The sequence below is a fragment of the Lissotriton vulgaris genome, chromosome 1_1, assembly GCF_964263255.1.
Source record: "Lissotriton vulgaris chromosome 1_1, aLisVul1.2, whole genome shotgun sequence".
Classification (NCBI taxonomy): Eukaryota; Metazoa; Chordata; class Amphibia; order Caudata; family Salamandridae; genus Lissotriton; species Lissotriton vulgaris.
The window spans coordinates 557,770,586-557,792,416 of NC_141685.1; positions in this window are offsets into that span (position 1 = coordinate 557,770,586).

The window sequence follows — 21,831 nt, forward strand, 5'->3', positions numbered from 1 at the left end:
TCTCAGACTCGTCTCCGGCCCGCTGATACCCCTTAAACATTCCGGAACCCTCCTCCATGTCTGGTCCGCTTCTTGAACAGACTTCTATTCATTTTATTTCTAATTGAATACCCCCTTTTCTCTTACAGACAGATAGTTGCAGCCAAATCCCAATTCTCATAGACTTCCAACATCGTTGCAACATTCCCCGGCCCAGACTAATATGTGTAAATCAACGTTAAACTTTTCAGGCCTACAACATTTCTCATAATGATTATAACTTTCGACTTTTCTTTAATTATGGCATGTTAGTACTCTTATTCTGCTATTCAGTAAACACATCTATAAATCATGGTCTATTTGTTATTACTAAAACATTAGTGCAAGCCACGTTGTGAAATTGAACCACCTTCCCCCTCCCTTCTAGCTCTGGCCCTGAGGCCTACCACGTTCAGCGTTTCCGTATGCCATCTTATATTTTAGCAGCTACACAACATGGCTTCAGGAATAATCACGTTTAATTATATCATTCGTTTCACACATTTCTGTATTAGTTCCACTTCTACTTAAATCTCTACATTAACTGCACATTTCAGAATATAAATGTAAGTACTATCAGCACTCATGGCATTTCTCTTCATGACTTGTGCTTACTACGTGTAAGTGTGACGCACTTCTACATTTTGGTCAGTTTGCGCTCTCTCAGTTCCCCCCTTTGATGACCTCTCGGGGTCATCATTAACATTCAAACTGCAGTGATTGCTAGCATAACTCGTTTCTGTGTTTCCAAAGCCCTCAGACTCCGGTACTGACTATCTTGTATGGCAGCCAATCTCTGCAGCTGTTTTCTCCGAGCCCTCTCTGACCTTCTTGATCTATACCATTTGAATACCCTCACCAATCCCCACAACACGATCCCACAGATCAATATTATGATGATAGGTTTTAGTATTTTCCACACAAAGCTTTTGCCTAAGGTGGTGAGCCAACCTCCAGCCTCACTTATTCCATGGCCCACCTTTTCCCAGACATTTTCTCTGCTCAGGTCTTCGATCTCCTTGTGAATATCAGTTATGTTCCTAATAACTTTCTCAAGGGGCTTCGAATTGTCTGGAATGTAGGTACAACATTCCTGGACCTTCAAAGCCTTACAGACTCCGCCCTCTTTTGCTAATAGGACGTCTAAGGCAAGACGGTTCTGAAGAACCATAGCCCTTATCGATTGCATCTCTCCTTCTACCAGCATTAAGGACTGAGCAGTGCTGGCAGACAACCTGTCTACGACTGTTGCCAGTCGTCTAATTTTGACATCATTAAGGATTAATCCCAAAAGAGGGAACACAGCTCCAAAGACATCTCCAACCATTTCTACACCTCCTACATCTCTCCTTCCCCTCGATGATGTCTTGCCCTCGATGATCTCTAAGTCTTGGGCATGATATATTTTAGGGAAGATAATTGCCAAGTAACATGATCCATACCAGTTGTCAGGTAGTCTTACGTAGGCATTTCTCCCACATACAAAATATACATTTGGAATCGCTTGCATTCCCTTCAGGAAGTCTTTAGTATAGTACTCTAAATTGAAAGCATGTTCACAGCTAACTTCTCCCACGTATACATTTTCATAATACGTTTTGGCTCTATGAAGACATAACTTTCCTCTCTGTGTTCTATCTAAAGCTATTGGACCACTACTACCCTTTCTTTTGTGTGCCTTCTCTTCCTCGGTCCAATTTGTTTTCCATTGCCCTGATTTCTTCAAAATCCTTTGTCTCCTATTTCGATCATCCACCTGCCCTATGAACTTTTTCTCGACTTCTGACACCTTGCATGTCAGGTTATTTCTGCGGGCATGTGAAGTATCTAAGGTAATCCAAGGAATGAAAAACTTTGCCAACCTGTCTTCACTCTTCCAGTAGTCCCATTTATTCATTTGTTTATAATTAAGGACTTCTGGTAACACTCCATCGTAATTGGAGAAATAGTATTCAAAACTATCTCTCCCATAAAATATACTAAGCAATAAGCTACATGTAATGCCATATGTCAGCGGGAGGTGATGATATCGAATGCCTTCATCTACAGACGCCGGCAACTGCATGCAGACGTAACAGTCCTTAACCTCCATGGCATCCACGTATTCATACAGAAGTTTAGCATAAGCATTAGACCTAAAGTCTCCTTGGGACTCATCTACGTGTAACCTGCGGGCTTCTGCAGCTAATAACGCTTTTTCTTGAGTGTTTTCCCCTTTCTCACCAGCAACGGTGGGTGTAAGCGCCTCTACAGATTTCACATCAGTTACCTTTGCCTCTTCCTCACGTCCCTTTACATAAGAGACTGTTACTACTAAAGCTAATAATATTATCACTCCTACTATTAGTGTACCTATTATACATTTCGCTCTGCGGTTCTGGGTGCCGGCCTCCATTTCGTCAGACTGTATGGCTCTTTCTTATCTTGGCACAAAGTTTTTTCCTTTCGTTCCTTTACAGTCTCTCTTACTCCTTTTGTCCTTAGAACCACACAACTGGAAGCTGACAACCTTCTTCGCAAAAGTTCTTTACAGTCCAATACAGACAACCCTAGCCCTTCTCCAGTAACTCAAGGGAAGGTCCCTAAGATTCTCTGCTTCCTGGGCGCTAGGTAATCTTCTTTTCTTCTCGCTTATTTACAAAGTCTTTTAAGCATCCACTATCAGGCGATCGCCTGCAGCTTCGACAGCAAAGTTCAATATCTCCATACGAAGATTGTGCTCTTCTTGGGCTGATATCTTTGTACCAAAATCGGGGAATTGCAATTCTGTGAGAAACATGTGCTTTAACTTGCTGAGGCGGGGAGGTCGGGGAACCATAAATGTCAGTGACCCTTCTTGTTCGACACCGGGCACTAACAGTCGTATCTCTACTGTTATGATGGGCTCAGAACTGGACACCACCACCGCTCGGATCCTCCCTGTCACTGGTTTCGAAGCCATCTGTCGCCAGATATGTCCACTCAGGGGTGGAGTATCTCCTGCTAGGTACACGCACTCTTCTTGACCTCCTCAAGACCGGTGCTTCAGCGCCCTGAGCACCTTCTTCCGGGTCTGAATCTTCTGATATCGGAGGAAGGGTTCTCTCTGGAGTTGACCTCAGACTAGAGCTTCTTCTCTGCGGCCAATCCGCTTCTCCACGTACCCTTCTACTCCTTCTCCTCCTTGTCTGTTCACGCTCTCTGTCAGACCTGTCAGTGTCTGACTCGTACTCCCAGCTACTTTCTCCTTCAGTAGCGTCGTCTGTTTCGCTGCTGTACTGACCGTCCTCAGCTTGGTCAGACTCGTTCCTTTCTTCCGCTGGCACCTCTACAGCTTGGCTAGCCCCCTCTATGGCTTCTCGGTCCGCAGCTGGACGTCTATCCGAGAGAGGAGCTGTGTCTTCCAGAGGTGCTGGTACTCTCCGCGTGTGCGACGCGTGGATCCAGTTGGGCAGGCCTCCCACTTTCACTGCCGTGTTCGAGATCAGGATGATCTGAAAGGGCCCACGCCAACGAACATCCAAGCAGCTTCTTCTCACGTGCTTTTTCACCAGGACCCAGTCCCCAGGAAGCAAGTCATGACACGGGTCCTGGCACGATGGTACCTCGGCAGCCTGCACCTGAAGGGACACAGAATGAATGGCGTCAGACAGCCCCTTACAATAGTCCAGGATCATATCATCTGTGATGCTAATCAGTGCAGCAGTTGGGACAGAAGGTAACCTCATTGCTCTTCCCATCAATACCTCATGAGGAGACAAACCAGTTCTCCTATCCGGGGTACTACGGAGGCTCATAAGGACCAATGGCAACGCATCAGGCCAACTCAAGGATGTTGATGAACACACCTTTGCAATTCTGGCCTTGATGGTGCCATTTATTTGCTCCACAATTCCTGAAGCCTCTGGTCGATAACTGCAATGTAGTTTCTGATCTATGTTCAAAGCTGCACAAATCATTTTCACAAGCGAGCTGTTGAAATGCGTCCCCCTATCTGATTCCAAAGAGGCCGGCACCCCGAAGCGCGGGATAAGCTCCCTAAGCAGTAACTTGGCTACTGTGAGGGTGTCGCACCTACGTGTAGGATATGCCTCAACCCATCTGGAGAAAACGCAAACAACCACCAGGATATAACGGAGGCGGCTGCACCTTGGCATTTCAATGAAATCTATCTGCATTCGATTGAATGGACCTCCTGACCTCCCAATGTGGCTCAGTGCAACTGGTGTCTTTTTCCCTACATTCAACTGCTGACACGTCACACAACGCTGGCACACTGCTTCGGCTGGTACTCTGAACTTAGGGTTGTACCAGCTCTGTCTAAACACTCTCAGCATAGCATCTCTTCCTAAGTGGACAGGACCATGTATGTGTCTGGCCATTGGGCTCACCATCTCATTGGGCAACACTGCTCTGCCATCTGCTGAGACCCAGAAATGGGCCTCACCCATCACACATCCTGCCTTTTGCCATGTTTCTTTTTCACAATCAGGAGCATTTTCTTGCATTTCCTTTAGTTCGTCCCATGTATCGACAGTTTCTAATATCATGGCTAATTCAGTCCTTACATTTATTCCACCCACTTCCACCTCTGTGAAAGAGTACCCTGTTTCCGCGCAATACCGTGCGACTTCGTCGGCATATCTATTGCCTTGTGACACGAAGTCCATATTTCTGGTATGTGCGGTGCATTTCACAACTGCGATACCTGCTGGACATTGCAATGCCTCTAACAACAGGCGCACAAATTCTCCATTGCGAATGGGAGAGCCTGAAGAGGTCATGAAACCTCTTTGAGACCACAACTGCCCGTAATCATGAACTACCCCGTAACCATATTGACTGTCAGTGTATATGGTGACTCGGATTTGATTGCTTGCCAGGCAGGCACGTGTCAGGGCAATAATCTCGGCTACCTGAGCGGAGTGTACTCCTTCCAGGCATCCGGCTTCCACAACTCCAGTAATTGTACAAACAGCGTAAGCTGCTCTTAACTGCCCAACTTCGTCTCTTACACATGAGCCATCGACAAAGAAAATTTCATCTGGGTCAGTCAGTGGCTCATCTACGATGTCGGGTCTTGGTTTGGTGCATAGTTCAGTCACATCGAGGCAGTCATGGTCTGTACAATCTTCATCATCCTCAATATCGTTTGGAAGTGGCATCAAGGTAGCAGGATTTAAAACAGAGCATCTCCTGAGGGTCACGTTCTCTGCAGCAAGAATGACTTGCTCATAGCGCGTGAGCCTGCTGTTCGTCAGATGCTGTGTTTTAGTCCTGGTCATCAGCAATTCAACAGAATGGGGCACGTGCACCTCTAACGGGTGCCCCATGACAATATTCTCACACCTCTCGATGCTGACACCTGTTGCGGCAACGGATTTGAGACATCCGGGCAACGCTGCGGCTACTGGGTCTAAAGTAGCCGAGAAATAAGCGACTGGTCTACGGGCATTCCCATGAATTTGGACTAACACAGACAGCGCGCAACCCTCTCTCTCACAACAGTAGAGCAAGAATGGTTTATCGTAATCCGGCATTCCCAGAGCCGGAGCACGACACAAGTCCTCTCTCAGCTGCAGGAATGCCATCAAACAGTCTTTGTCCCATGGTACCGGATCGCTCACCTCTTTGTGCGTCAGTTTTTGCAAGGGCTTTGCTTTCAGTGAAAAGTTTGCAATCCACTGTCGGCAATAACCCACCATTCCTAGGAACATCCTGACTTCTCTCTGTGTTTTAGGCGCATTCATCTTCATGATGGCCTCTATCCTGTCTGGTGACACTTTCCGTTTACCTTTCTCAATTCTGTGTCCCAAGTACTGCACCTCTGTCAGGCAGTACTGCAATTTTCCCGGGGACACCTTATGCCCATTCTCAGCTAGGTGATTTAACAAAGCAATAGAGTCTTCCCTGCAAGCTTCCTCTGTCTCTGACGCCACAAGGAGGTCGTCTATGTACTGGACCAGAACTGACCTCTGGGGCAGCACTAGACTTTCAAGATTTTTCTTTAAAAGCTGGTTGAAGATCGATGGGCTCTCTGTATACCCCTGAGGAATACGACACCATGTTAGGACGCGACCTTCCAGCTTAAATGCGAAAAGAAAATGGCTTTCTTCGTCCAGAGGGATCGAGAAGAAAGCCTGACAAAGATCAATTACAGTGAACCATTCTGCTTGGAACAGTATCTGAAACAGTATCACGGATGGATTCGGTACCACTGGACAACACGAAACGACTATGTTATTAATCTTTCTGAGGTCCTGCACTATCCGGAATTTCCCATTTGGTTTCTGCAAACCCATAATCGGGGAGTTACATGGACTACCCACGATTTCCTTCAGTATTCCCTGCTTAATCATGGATTCGATCACAGGTTTGATGCCTGCAATCGTTTCTGGAGTCAATTTATATTGAGGTGTTCTTGGAAACTCAGCATGCGGTTTCACTACAATTTTCACTGGGTCCACCCCTTTCACCAACCCAATCTCTTCCCCAGTGAAATCCCACACTTCTGGAGCGACCGTCTCTCTCAGATCCCAGGGGAGCTCATCTACTGTCAGAGTGGGATACAATTCCACACATATTCTGGAATTTGCGACTCTAAAATCTGCATCATCGTCATTAGTCAATACCTCCACGCCCTGTGGTGTGCAGTATATGGTGCAATTTAACTTGCACAAAAGGTCTCTTCCTAGCAGACATACAGGACTAGAATCGCAAACCACAAACTGATGCTCATCACTGTACTTCCCTATTTTCACCTGCACGGGTTCAGTCAGAGGACTGGTCATTCTCCTGTTAGCAACCCCCACCACTTGTATGGTCTCTCCAGACATGGGCAGGCCTGGCACTGCGGCTGACCTGATCGTGGATCGGGTGGCTCCTGTGTCCACTAGAAATGTCGTGGGGAACCCTGCCACTTCGGCCTCAACATAGGGTCCCCTCTGATCTACCTCCAGAGCTGCCCCGAGGGTGCAGTCATCCCTTTCTACCCTCTGTCCAGTTAGTGGGTCCACATAATAGCATTCCTCTCCCCCAACAAACAGTGGCATCTGTCTATAGGTCTTACCCATAGTCCCTACTCTGGGTGGCTGCGGGAACTGAGCTCGGGGAGGTGGCCCCCCCCCTTTGAGCACCTTTCCCTGGTATTGCGTTACCCCTCTTGCAGGCGCACTCTGGGTCACTTCCTCTTCTACCTCTTGGTCTCCTATCTCAACATTATAGGGACACTCGCGTTTCCAATGTCCCACCTCGTTACACTGGTGGCACCTAGTTGTTTTCTTTAAGGCAGCTATATCTATCCTGGGTCTAAAGGTGGAGTTCTCCTCATTGCCCTTGTTCTGACTGTACTGTTTCTTTCCTCCAGTACCGGTTCCTGGTTGCTGTTGCTGCTGTCCCCCCTTCCCAGCTGCCTGCATCTGTACCACCATCAGTTTCTCCTTTAGTTTCTTAGCCTTGGAGTCTATCTCATCACAGCAGTACCTGGCATAGCTCAGTATTTCGTCTAGGGGTTTATTTTGCCAACAGATCAAGTGTTGCTGTATCATTAAACTAATATCCGGTCTCAGGCCCAAGACAAACTTGGACACAAATTGCCCTATGTCCTTTGGATCCATTACATCCAGACCGCTATACTGTTTGAACGCCTTCAGCAATCTCTCATAGTATTCGTGAACTGTCTCTTTGGGTTCCTGTCTTGTTCGGTCAATTTTTACCCAATCTATGTCTTGCATTGGCACTTTATCTTTCAGCCAAGTCATTACTCTCTCGAACTTTGCCATCACACTCTCGGACGGCCCATTAGTCTTAGCATCTCTCTCGGGCTCTATGGTGGGCCACTCAGCGCTAACCTTGCATGCGGTCCACAAATCTCCTGGCACTACTATGTCAAACAGCGTGTTCAAATCTATCCATAGGACCTTTGAGATTTTTACGAATCTCTCAACTTGCTTATACCACTCCACTGGGTTTTCCCGCAGTTTGGGGAAAGAGGTGGTAAAAGCAGCTAAATCCCCCCTACTCCAAGGGACGTGGACATAGGTCCCATTTGCGACTTCCCTCAAAGGGTATGTCTCTACTCCCTGCTGTCCTCCTGGTGTCATACCAAGTGTGCTTCTCCTGACGGTCCCTCTCTTGGACCACCTCTCTTCCCACTTATCTAGGGCCCTCCATGTCCTTATTCCAGTGATCAGCTCCCTTATGTGTGTTTTCAATCCGATGGTTCTCCTCTCATCTAGATCTCGGTCTGTGTAATGTAGTCTGTGGTTGCCCTGTAATGCTTTGGTTCTTGACAGGTCCACCATATATTTGCCTGCTAGTTCTACCAATTTCTCATGGGTTGCCCTCGCCTTTCGAGTTACGTCCTTTGCCATGAACAGAATTTCATCCTGCTCATACATGTCCATTCTTTCTAAGGGCAGGGTACCGTCTACCATGTCATCCAGATCCGACTTTAAGCTGGAGACATCGAGTCTTTTGGCTTTTATTTCTGCTCGCAATACCTCCTTCGAGGGGGGTTCACAGGTTTCTCTCCCATCCCAACTTCGGGCCCTACGTTTGGGTTCGGGAGAGTTGGGGAGTGCTCTCTCTTGTTCCCATCTCTCCAGGTCCCATGCTCGGCCATCCGATCTGGGAAGGTGATGGAACACGGGCCTGTTACCCCCTACCTTACTTTGTCCATTCTCTCCTCTCTTTTCACAGTAAGCCTCTCTGCTATTCTCCCTTCGATCCCCATTCTCTCTTGGCCTCGTATCACTCAGTATCTGATACGATCCTTCCTGGTTTCCCATATTCCCTGGGCTGCGCTCATGTCCGTCATCACAGAGACTATGGTGCGGCCTTTCGCGACTCCCACTCTGTTCTCTATTGTCTGGCACGCAGTGGATACACTTAAAGCTGTCTCTGTACTCCCGAGCCCTTCTGTCTTCATCACTACGTATTGGGCGAGACACCCCCCCGTTTTCCAGGTCTGATCTAACTCCACTCCGGGCCCAATGGGTGCCTCTCCTACTGTCTTTCTCCCTCCCGTCCCACTCCGGACTGCTCTCTTCAGCCCCGCAGTGAGTCCGGGCTCTGCTGTCCTGCCTTTCCCTTTCAGCTTCCGCCGTTATGATGTTCTTGTGAGCCTCTACTGCCTCATCCCACTTCTTCATGTACTCATTTAACTCCTGAAAGGATTTCCGTCCTGATCCCCTCATATCCTCTGGCCATCTAATGTCCCCCAGATCCCCTGCCGTGGGTACTGGGGTGCTCCACTCTCTTGGTATCGGCATCTGGCTTGGGGAGTTGATCGTATCATTCCTCCTTGCCATCTCTGCTCTTTCTCTGTCCCTCCGTACCCGTTCCTCCCCTCTAGCCCTCTCTGGGTCATATATCGATACTATAGGACCTATGGTAACAGGTACCTGTAGTGCATCAGGTAATGCGTAGGATGTGGCACACTCCGTCTCTGGCGGCCTTTGCACCACAAACCTCCCGACCACCTGTTGCACCTGGCTAGGCTGGGACAGTTCTTTCCTTGCAGCGGGATCCCAATCGGGGCTGGGAAGCGGCCCATGCTCTCCTGCATTGCCCCCCCCTTTGTCACTATTCTCAACATCTCCCCCTGCTCTGTTATACGGAGGTGGCCTGTCTGTCAATAATCTGTTTATCAGGCTGTCCTCTGTCTCGCTCTCGTCATCCTCCTCTAGGGGGCTTTTGTTCCCGGGCATCTCTAACACTGGATATAATTTATTTACTTCCAGGTTATGCACCCTCCATCTTTTAGCATCCGCATCCCACTTGGCATCCTGTACTGCCCTTACCGAGCGTTTCACTCTTTCTTGCCGCCTGTTCATGTTCTTTTCATGCGCTGCCCTAATCCATGCATTAAGGGCTTCAAACTGGGTTGGTCTAGGCAAGGGTCTCGTTGAGGTCAAAATTGCTTTTAATCTGTGTAGCACCTCTAATCTGAACGTCCCGTACTTCGGGAACGTGAGTTCCTCATTTCCATCTGTCATCTTACTCCACTCTGTGATCCATAGAATCGTATGCAGCCCAACATTTGTCCCCATATAACGGGCTGGTGTACCCTCCGGCGGGGCTTCTTCCCCTTCATACGATCCCCTGCGCTCTCTTTTAAACAGCGCTCTTAACCATTTAAAACACTTCATAATTATGCGCAAAATTTCCAGCTTGAATACTCTGTTTACTTCCTGATGACAATCCACCAATCCTAGCGCGGCTTTGCTAGCTGGCCTATCGCAGCGCGGTCTTTCACCGGCCGGCCAATCCCAGCGCGGCACTTTCTGACGTCACTAGTCTCCGCTTCGCAGCAGCACCCCTCCTTTCTCAGCTCTCTTCGCGGTCATGCATGCGTCCCATTCATACTCCGAAAAATGACTACTTCCGACCAAGCGGTCACTTCCCTCGACTGTACGTCCACAGTCTATCTGTAATTGTCAACACAACTGACGAGATGTCTATCGTCTCTCTGATAGGTTCTTTACACACACAGTAACTTCCGACCAGCGTCCGTTACTCACGCACTCACTCTTACGTTCCCCCTATCTCGGTCCTTCGGGTGATCAGTGGTACCTCGTGACCCCCTTCACTCTAGTTAGCAATTACTCTGGGTGTCCGATACACCCGAACCACTTAAGCTCTCCTTGAACTTAAGATTTCCACCGGTTGTGCGCGCTCACAACCTGTTCCACAGTCACTCTACAAGCATTCAACTCCGCCAGACATGTACAACATAGATACAATACAAAACACCGCAATCTTAACACGCATGACCCTTTATACTCACTCTCGACCGATACTGCTGCTTTTCTGTCTCACGTCATCCGGTCCTTCTTCGGCGGGCGGTTCTTCCGATCATCGATCTCTAGGGGCCTTGGGGTAATCTAACCTGGCCTAGATCACCTTCCTCAAGAAGGCAACCATCCTCTGCTACCAACTGGAAGGGCGAGATTTTGATCGATATCTTATCACTATTGATCTAAACCTCGATCTGGTCGACTGAATCTTTATTGCCTGTCATTGAGGGAAGAAAGTGCATCTCTTACCAAGTTAGTTCACCCAATAAAGGACTCCGCTTCAAAGGATCACAAACAACTTCTAGCTTTCAAGCATTTATTATAAAGTCAAGATAAGTTGCAGGTACAAGCATCTCAAGATGAGATTCACAAGATACACGGGCCCAACTACATACATGTGCTCTCTGAAAGCCCTCAGACGAGCAACGGAAACTACCAGAACCAGTTCTAAAAATAATAGGGCTATTAGCATAGACACATACTGAGATCTCTCAGTCATTTACAGCCGGAGGGAAAAGACAGGTTAGGCTGTCCCTACCCCGATCTAGATGGTATCCCTACTTAATCAGGTCCCTACCTAACAAAGGTGTCAGCAGTGAATGACCCCCAAGGGAAGTCACCCACTCTCAGTCTCTTGGTGAAAACCTATAGTTCTCCAATCATGACCCCTCTCTGCCTACCCATCTGCTCTCTTAAGGGTCCTCAGGCTTCTGCTCTAACTCCCCCCAGGGGTGCTGTCCCTAATACAAAAATACAACAACATTTAGGACGCCCCTCGTGAGACGCCCCTCACGTGGTGTAGCTTCTGGCTTTTTCCATGATGAGGCCTTGTGGTTAGAGTCGACCTTGCTTCTCAGACTCGTCTCCGGCCCGCTGATACCCCTTAAACATTCCGGAACCCTCCTCCATGTCTGGTCCGCTTCTTGAACAGACTTCTATTCATTTTATTCCTAATTGAATACCCCCTTTTCTCTTACAGACAGATAGTTGCAGCCAAATCCCAATTCTCATAGACTTCCAACATCGTTGCAACATTCCCCGGCCCAGACTAATATGTGTAAATCAACGTTAAACTTTTCAGGCCTACAACATTTCTCATAATGATTATAACTTTCGACTTTTCTTTAATTATGGCATGTTAGTACTCTTATTCTGCTATTCAGTAAACACATCTATAAATCATGGTCTATTTGTTATTACTAAAACATTAGTGCAAGCCACGTTGTGAAATTGAACCACCTTCCCCCTCCCTTCTAGCTCTGGCCCTGAGGCCTACCACGTTCAGCGTTTCCGTATGCCATCTTATATTTTAGCAGCTACACAACATGGCTTCAGGAATAATCACGTTTAATTATATCATTCGTTTCACACATTTCTGTATTAGTTCCACTTCTACTTAAATCTCTACATTAACTGCACATTTCAGAATATAAATGTAAGTACTATCAGCACTCATGGCATTTCTCTTCATGACTTGTGCTTACTACGTGTAAGTGTGACGCACTTCTACATTTTGGTCAGTTTGCGCTCTCTCACAGAATCAAAGGATTTAAATGTACCTAAATGAATGAGATTGAAACAATAAAATTGAGATAGTTATCTCAAATATTATTTTGTCAAGAAACTCATTATGCACATGGGGATTTGATAAACAATCAGCCAGAACCCACAAGGGACTGTTTAGGAGTGCGGAGGAGACACTACACCAAGTCTGCTAAAGTACATTGGTGAATATTTTCTGAGACACCCATGATTAGTGGGTGATACCCCACCAGCACCCTAAACATCACAAACACTTTAATTGTGGATCACATACAATCGAACCCAGGAGTGCAGTGATAAATCTATATTGAAAAGATTCATTTCACCAGGTCGAAATAACAGTTTAAACATCGTGCACAGGCTGCAATGACAAGCCTGAGATATGTTTAAAGGGTTACTTAAGTGGGTTGCAATATCAGTATCACTTTACAAGGGATTACAAGTAAATAAAATGTGCCAACTCGGTATAAGACAATTTCACCATGTTTTAAGAAGAGAGAACAAGAACTTTAGCACTGATTAGCAGTAGTAAAGTGTGCGGAGTACTAAAAGACAAAGCCAACTAAAACAGGTTCAGAACCCAAGAGGATGAAGGCAAAAGGTTTGGTGATGACCCTGCAGAAAGGGGCAAGTCCAACAGACGTAATGTAGACCAAATGAGACCACAGCATGCCACAACTTAACCTATTATGTGTAGCCAAAAGCCTATCTACTGGTACTATGGATGAACAACAGGGCACAATTAATAGAACCAGTTTCATGTTTGAGTAATCTGCTCAATACAATTCCCTGCAAAAAGTACATTGCTTGCTAAACAAGATTTATGGGCAGGCAAGTGTGTGCAGACAATTACCACAAAGAGACTTTATTTTAACAAGTTTCGATTAAAAAACGAATGTCCCGTCTGAAAAGCGAAACTAGAAACGAAATAATGTTGCCCAACTTGTGAGAAAAAATGTGAGGAAGTTTCTCTTCTGCATGTTCCGAAGATATTGACGTAATCTACTCACTAAAAACACACGAGCACATGTTCTACATGTAGATATGCAATTAGAACCCAATGGGCAAAGCAATGCTTTAAATGAGTGAAGTAGACACCATGAAAATTTACCTCGGCAATGGCCAAATCACCGGTTTCAGAAATGTTGATGCAGAATTTTGGTTTTACTTCAATGTTTATCCTGGAAGTACATTTGAGTATTCATTAGTACTGATAAACATGTTGGCCCCCTCGATTTATTTCCAACTATAGGAAAAAACGGTATACTTTGCTCTAAAAATGTAATCTTTATAGTGCATATTTCGCTTAAGTGAATTGCAATATACATTCGAGTCTTCAGTCAAAGGTGTTAGAGCTGGCCGCGATAACACTCAGTCACATCCTGGGCTGACCCAATGAGGTGGGGAGGTTTGGAGAATCTCTACCTGAATCTCCCCTGTAAATCCTCAGGAAACCTTCCGATCCCTCGCCGATCTCACACGAAGGAAGCTGAGCTGACCGCGCTAGACGCGGCTTTTCTGGGATTGGCCCAGTGGCTCGGATCTAAGCCAGCCCCCCTCGGGAAACAGATATTGAGCTCTTCCATGACGTAGCTTGAATTTTGACTATTTGTAATTACTCACTTGAAAGCTGACATAATCTCGTATACAAATATAAAAATGTGCCCAATGTCTGAGCAAAAATAATATGTGGTATCCCTCTGGGTCGGTTTCCTTGCTTGCTTGTGTAAGAAATATGTGCCAGCGTCTGTTTTCATCTCTATCTACACAGACACATGCGCTGAGAGCAGTTTTTATTTATATTGACTCCAAATTGTTATGCTAACAAACAAAAACACATCATTTAATCCTCTTACATGTATAAATGACTGATAAGAAGCATCTTCCACAACAAGAGCAAGCAGTTTGATGACAGTGTTGGAAATCTGACAATATGTTTATTAAAATCTTTAATTAGTAAAGGGCTTTCCTAAAGGCCCTTGATGGTGAAAGGTGTAAATGGAGAAACTGTCCCTGCCTGAAGACTCCGTGGAAGGCAGTATTTCATGCACAGATGGGCTGCTGAAGAAACTGTGAATGGACAAATGATAACAGAATATGCAATAATTCCAACATCAACTCATTAGCAATCTGTCAGGGACTTTAACGTGTGTGCTGGTATAAGTTGCAGAGGCGTCACGTGATCAGTCTCGAAAAGATACATCTTGGTTACTGAAAAAAGGACAGCCAAACGAATCAGATGCTCCTAAACAAATGTGCGAATTTTAAGTCTTATGAATAGCAGTCTTTTATGTAGAAAAAAACTAATAACAGGGTGTGTGAATATATATATATGTATATATATATATATATATATATATATATATATATATATATATTATATATATATATATATATATATATATATATATATATATATATATATATATATATATATATATATCTGAAGATTTCCCCTCTGGTCTCTTCTTTCTTTACGGAGGGAGTTCCTGTCATCATTCCTGCGCCAGCCAGAGGCAGAGCGCAGATGGCCCTGCTACAGAAGTGACCCGGATTTCACTGGCATGCTCCATGGCTGTTTCGCAATCCGAGGAATCAGAAGGTCCGGTGTCTGCCACAACGCCTGGATTCATTACAGTGGCAAGAGGTATTTTACCTCCGGTAGGGCATTATGTCGTCACATGAATGCCCCGCTTACTCACCTGGGTTGAAGGGCTGTAGCAGTTCGAGGGGAGCTGAGGAGGCGCCTTTTGAACTTTGGTGCAACTTTGGGGACTTTTCGTCACAACCTGCATACATATCACCGTGTTTTTCCATGCAAAACACCTCCCCACACCACCGACCCAGATGCATGATCATGTTACATTCTGGTAGTTGAAGTATGAGTTACGAGCAACAGGTGAGCCTTAACTGCTTGGGGAGGAGCGTGTGAATGTCTATGACATCAAATGAGAAGCAGGACTATACTTTGTGGATGAAGGTCTTCAATCGGTGCATGGCGCTGAGGAAGGCAGATTTTAAAGCCGAAATGCATTCGCCACCACTGACTTTTGTTTCGAGGCAATAAAGGCATCTCTGAAGATTTCCCCTCTGGCCTCTGCTTTCTTTATGGAGGGAGTTCCTGATATATATATATATATATATATATATATATATATATATGTATATATATATATATTTTTGATCAAGGCGACTGGTTAGCTGAAACGCGTTGGGCTGTTTCATGTACCTGTGTGTGGACCCGATATGAAATAAACACCACCTTGACAAGCACACCTGACTGCTCGAGTGATTAATGTGCCACCTGAGTGGAGTGCATCGGCACAGTCTTCATTGTGCTTTATGAACCGTAATATATATATATATATATATATATATATATATATATATATATATATATACATACATATTGTCGCTCCAGGTTGTCCATCTCTTGAGTAGCACACGAGCAGCAGCTTAATTTATGTGTAGGTGAGTACGGGGATCCGCTTGTAGATGCCGCTCCGTAATGGATCTGCCCGACGCGTTTCGAAGCTCCATCTGCTTCTCTACAGGGGCTTTAACGGAAGCGGTGTGCGCACCCGCTGACACACTTCTCCAATTTCCATATGACACACCCGCCGATGGGAGGCTCCGATGAGACTGTGCATTATGGGAAGTGTGGTGCGGAAAGCACACAATCAAGTTCTGTATGGACCCCACAAGTGGGCCCGTCCTCGATCCCATGTACGGCTGCTGTTTCACTTCCTTGACCTCCAAGGGTAACGGGGTGGTGCATACCCCGCGGCTGGACTGCGGCGTGTAAATTGTCGCTCCAGGTTGTCCACCTCTTGAGTGGCACGCGAGCAGCAGCTTAATTTATGTGTAGGTTAAGACGGGGATCCGCTTGTAGATGCCGCTCCGTAATGGATCTGCTCGACGCGTTTCGAAGCTCCATCTGCTTCTCTTCAGGGGCTTTAACGGAAGCGGTGTGCGCACCCGCTGACACACTTCTCCAATTTCCATATGACACACCCGCCGATGGGAGGATCCGATGAGACTGTGCATTATGGGAAGTGTGGTGCGGAAAGCACACAATCAAGTCCTGTATGGACCCCACAAGTGGGCCCGTCCTCGATCCCATGTACGGCTGCTGTTTCACTTCCTTGACCCCCAAGGGTAACGGGGTGGTGCATACTCCGCGGCGGGACTGCCACGTGTAAATTGTCGCTCCAGGTTGTCCACCTCTTGAGTAGCACACGAGCAGCAGCTTAATTTATGTGTAGGTGAGGACGGGGATCCGCTTGTAGATGCCGCTCCGTAATGGATCTGCCCGACGCGTTTCGAAGCTCCATCTGCTTCTCTTCAGGGACTTTAACAGAAGCGGTGTGCGCACCCGCTGACACACTTCTCCAATTTCTATATGACACACCCGCCGATGGGAGGCTCCGATGAGACTGTGCATTATGGGAAGTGTTGTGCAGAAAGCACACAATCAAGTCCTGTATGGACCCCACAAGTGGGCCCGTCCTCGATCCCATGTACAGCTGCTGTTTCACTTCTGTGACCCCCAAGGGCAACGGGGTGGTGCATACTCCGCGGCTGGACTGCCGTGTGTAAATTGTCGCTCCAGGTTGTCCACCTCTTGAGTAGCACACGAGCAGCAGCTTAATTTATGTGTAGGTGAGGATGGTGATCCGCTTGTAGATGCCGCTCCGTAATGGATCTGCCCGACGCGTTTCGAAGCTCCATCTGCTTCTCTTCAGGGGCTTTAATGGAAGCGGTGTGCGCACCCGCTGACACACTTCTCCAATTTCCATATGACACACCTGCCGATGGGAGGCTCTGATGAGACTGTGCATTATGGGAAGTGTGGTGCGGAAAGCACACAATCAAGTCCTGTATGGACCCCACAAGTGGGCCCGTCCTCGATCCCATGTATGGCTGCTGTTTCACTTCTGTGACCCCCAAGGGTAACGGGGTGGTGCATACTCCGCGGCTGGACTGCCACATGTAAATTGTCACTCCAGGTTGTCCACCTCTTGAGTAGCACACGAGCAGCAGCTTAATTTATGTGTAGGTGCAGTCATACTTGGAATCGAGGACGGGCCCACTTGTGGAGTCCATACTGGACGTGATTGTGTGCTTCCCGGACCACACTTCCCAGAATGCACAGTCTCATTTGAGCCTCCCATCGGTGGGTGTGTTTTACATTAAATGGGGAAGTGGGTCGGCGGTTGCACACACCGCTTCCGTTAAAGCCCCTGAAGAGAAGCAGATGGAGCTTCGAAACGCGTCGGGCAGATCCCGTATGGAGCGGCATCTACTTGTGGATCCCCGTCCTCACCTATACATAAACCAAGCTGCTGTTCGTGTGCTACTCAAAGGTGGACACCTTCGAGCATTGATTTATACGCGGCCGTCCAGCCACGGAGTATGCACCACACCGGTACCCTGGGGGTCACTAATGTGAAGCAGCAGTCGTACTTGGAATCGAGGACGGGCCCACTTGTGGAGTCCATACAGGACTTGATTGTTTGCTTCCCATACCACACTTCCCAGAATGCACAGTCTCATTTGAGCCTCCCATCGGTGGGTGTGTTATACATAAAATAGGAAAGTGGGTCGGCGGTTGCGCACACCGCTTCCGTTAAAGCCCCTGAAGAGAAGCAGATGGAGCTTCGAAACGCGTCGGGCAGATCCCGTACGGAGCGGCGTCTTCGAGTGGATCCCCGTCCTCACCTATACATAAACCAAGCAGCTGTTCACATGCTACTCAATGGTGGACACCTTCGAGTATTGATATATATATTTCACAAGGGTTTATTATCGTACTTCACGTGAATTGCAAATACTCATATAAAATGACTACGAGTATGTACCAGCCATAGAGCTAACTATGCAGGGTTGGAGGTCTAGATGGCCATGGAAATGGTAGAGGGTACTTATACACAGCACTATATTTAAGTAAGGTCTAGACCAAGGGACTCTATGGTCCAGTTGAAGGCAGGAAGCCGAAACGCGTAGACCGTCCATTTGATGCACTTTTCTTTGCACATTGTGTGTAAAATAAAACAGTGGAGAAAATCAACTGTTGCTGTGCCATGTCTTTATCTACGGAACTCATAGGAGAAGAAGCTGATGTGAAATTTGGCGTGTACACTGGAACGCGCAACACAGGCACTCCAGGAAGAGGTGAAGCGGTCGCAATTGATTGGGAAATCTTAATCCAGTGATTTCTAATTTGGAAGGAAACGACCGACGCTTCTGCTGCAACGCCGGGTGCTCCCGTGAAGAAAGCTGCGGGGAGATTTGCAGTAAGAGGACATCGACGGGAGAGTGCGAAGGTGACCGGATCAGGGGTGAGTGAACCGGCGGGGTGCATGTCAGTTTCGCCCGACTCTGCAGCGCGGCAGAGGCTGCGTTCGGGTGGGGTGAGGGGACAGCCGCCTATCGGGAAACAAACCCCTGTGAGTGAAGCAGGGGTGTAGCGTGGGATCAAACGTAGGAGATTCAAGTCCTAACTTATACAATAACGCTCACCTTAAACGCACAGAGCCTGGCCATACCCGAGTTGAACGGGGAAGATTAGCAAGTCACCCGGGAAGGAAGCCGAGAAAACACGTCATCGGCAAGAACAAAAAATCCTTAAAGGGGCCGTGCAGCATTTCTGGAAAGCGAGTGAACACAGAGTGTTCAGCAGGAAGCAACAGACACGTTTCTTTGGGGTTCAACATACCTTTGGAATAAGGGAGTTGGTTATCCTCAATAAATTACAAGAAACAACACACACCTGTCTATTGAAATAGTGTATCAACAAGAAACTGAATAAACCAACCCTGCATAGTTCAAAGAAATGGCGGATAAAACAAGGAATCGCCAATTAAGGGTGAGCGAGCTTCTGAACGATGATAATCCTCCTTTAATGACCGCTGATGCCAAAGGGGATGGAGGAGAAAGGACAAAGGAAAGAACAATTGTCAACATAGTTAAAGAACTGCAAATTCAGCGAATCCAAGAAATTAATAAATGGTGGGAAAAAACATCTTTAGAAAAATATATTGAATTCAAGAGGGTCCCGCGAGGCCTGAGGATCCTAATAATGCCGACCTTAAATGACTTGGACACAGATTTGATAAAACTATGGCAGACAGACACAAATGAATGCTCCTTCAAGCTAATGAGGACCTTAATCATTCATGTGGAGAGGAAATTAGAAAAAATCACGAGTACAATAACGGCACTAGAATCAGAACTCGCCGACATTCCGACATCTGAGGAGAGTAAAATGGCAATTGAGAACATGGAAAAGAAGGTGGCAAAACATGAGATGGAGGTGGAGAAGAGAAAGGCCAATAAGTTCACTAGGGATAGGTTGGACTATATGAACGGACAAATTTATACGTTCGCACGTAAATATGACACTTTAAGAAGTCATGTTGCCATGGATAAAAATATGGATAGAACCAATGAACCGACAGAGGACGTGGATAGCTCAGAAGTGAGCTCTGTTGAGGGAGAATCCACGGCAACACCATTGGATTTTCGGGGGGAGATCAAGCTAGCACACATGGTCACGCGACAAAGAGGAAGAGGCAGATCCAATGCTTGGGGAAGGGAACAACGTCCACCAAAGAAACCCCCGACAAACCAAAAACCAGAAGGGGTGGAAAAAGAAGCAAAAGCAAAGCGAGGCAAAGGAAAGCAAAAATAGCTTTGAAGAAGAGAATGTCTATATCCAACAATATAGTTATAAATCTATCAAATAAACAATTGTCGGACACACATCTGAAACTCCTAAATAGAGGCCTTTCATTTTGCCCAACAAAAACTATAAATGTACTCAACGCACGCATTGATCTTTACAAATTTTGCAGAAAAGTGAAATTGAAAAAATATTTTGCCGAAAAAAATCAAAGCAACCAAAAAACATATGTTTCGAAAACAAATGAACCTATATCAACTGTCGCACAAAAAGATTTAACAGCAATGATAACTCTGGCGTCAATTAAAGAAATCCCCTCCACTTGCCAAGAGGACAATACGATAACTCCGGAAATGGAAATTAACTTTTGTAAAAACATTGGGATATCCACAAATCTAGGAGGTAATAGTGGATTGAAAAGAAGTTCAAAATTCTGCCCGCAACTCCCACCTGGCAACAAAGTGGATCTATTCCAAGAACTTATGGTCGAGGAAATAATAAAAATTGCAGATAAATCTACAAAAAATGGACAAATGAGGAAACAAAATCTGTCTCCAGAAGAACATAAAGCCATGATGGAATTGAAAAATGATACATCAATAATCATTAAATCTTCTGATAAAGGGGGCTACCTCGTCATACAAAATGTTTCAAATTACATTGAGGAAGCAAATAGACAACTGGAAGTCCAGGAACACTACGAAAAGTTGGCTATAAACCCTATGGAAGAATGGACAAGTGAATACCATCCTATGCTACTAAACTGGAAAGACAGAGGTCTATTAGACTTTGACGAATATAGCTACCTAAAAACTGACAACCCAATCATGGCAACTATATATTTTCTACCGAAAATTCAAAAGTCACTGGAATGTCCACCAGGTAGACCAATTGTGAGCTCGATAGGATCCCTCTTGGAATCTACATCAAGATTCATAGACATTTTTCTTATGAATTATGTGACAAACCTACCTTCTTTTCTGAGGGATACAATGGACTTTTTACAATAAATCACCACATGTGAATGAAAACCATCTTATACAATGGCGACAATTGATGTTGCATCACTCTATACTTCAATTCGCCACGAGGACGGCATTGAGGTAGTGAGGGAAGTACTTAAAGCACGTTCTGTGAATTTATTGGAACATACAATCATGTTACTTGACATGCTCCGATACTGTTTGACTCATAATGCTTTCCTGTTTTTGGGGGGGACATATCTCCAGAAGCAGGGGACCGCTATGGGGACATCATTTGCACCCACATATGCAAACCTTTTAATGGGGGCATGGGAGAGCGACGTGATAAAAAAAGATCAAGAGAATCCAGAGGGGCCAAAAATCAGGCTTTGGTGTCGTTTCATAGACGACTTGTTTGTCATATGGGACGGAAACAAAAATTCATTGGAAACTTTTTTGGATCTCTAGACAATAATAAATACAACCTAAAATTCACGTCAACAATCAGCTCTCACTCTCTAATCTTCCTGGATGTGGAAATATTTGTGAGAAATAACAGACTTTGTTCGAAAATCCATAGGAAGCCAACTGCATGTAATAGCATTCTACATGCGAATAGCGGACATCCCATCAGATTCAAATGGAGTATTCCTTATGGTCAAATGTTGAGAGCGAAAAGGAGCTGTTCCGAACAGGAAGACTTAATAGAGGAAATAGAGAAAATGAGTGCCAGATTCCTTGAAAGGGGATACCCAAAGGAAGTGATCTCTTATGCACAAAGTAGGATGCATCTGAAAAAGAGGGATGAGCTATTAACTACAAAAAACAAGAAACCAAAAATCAATCA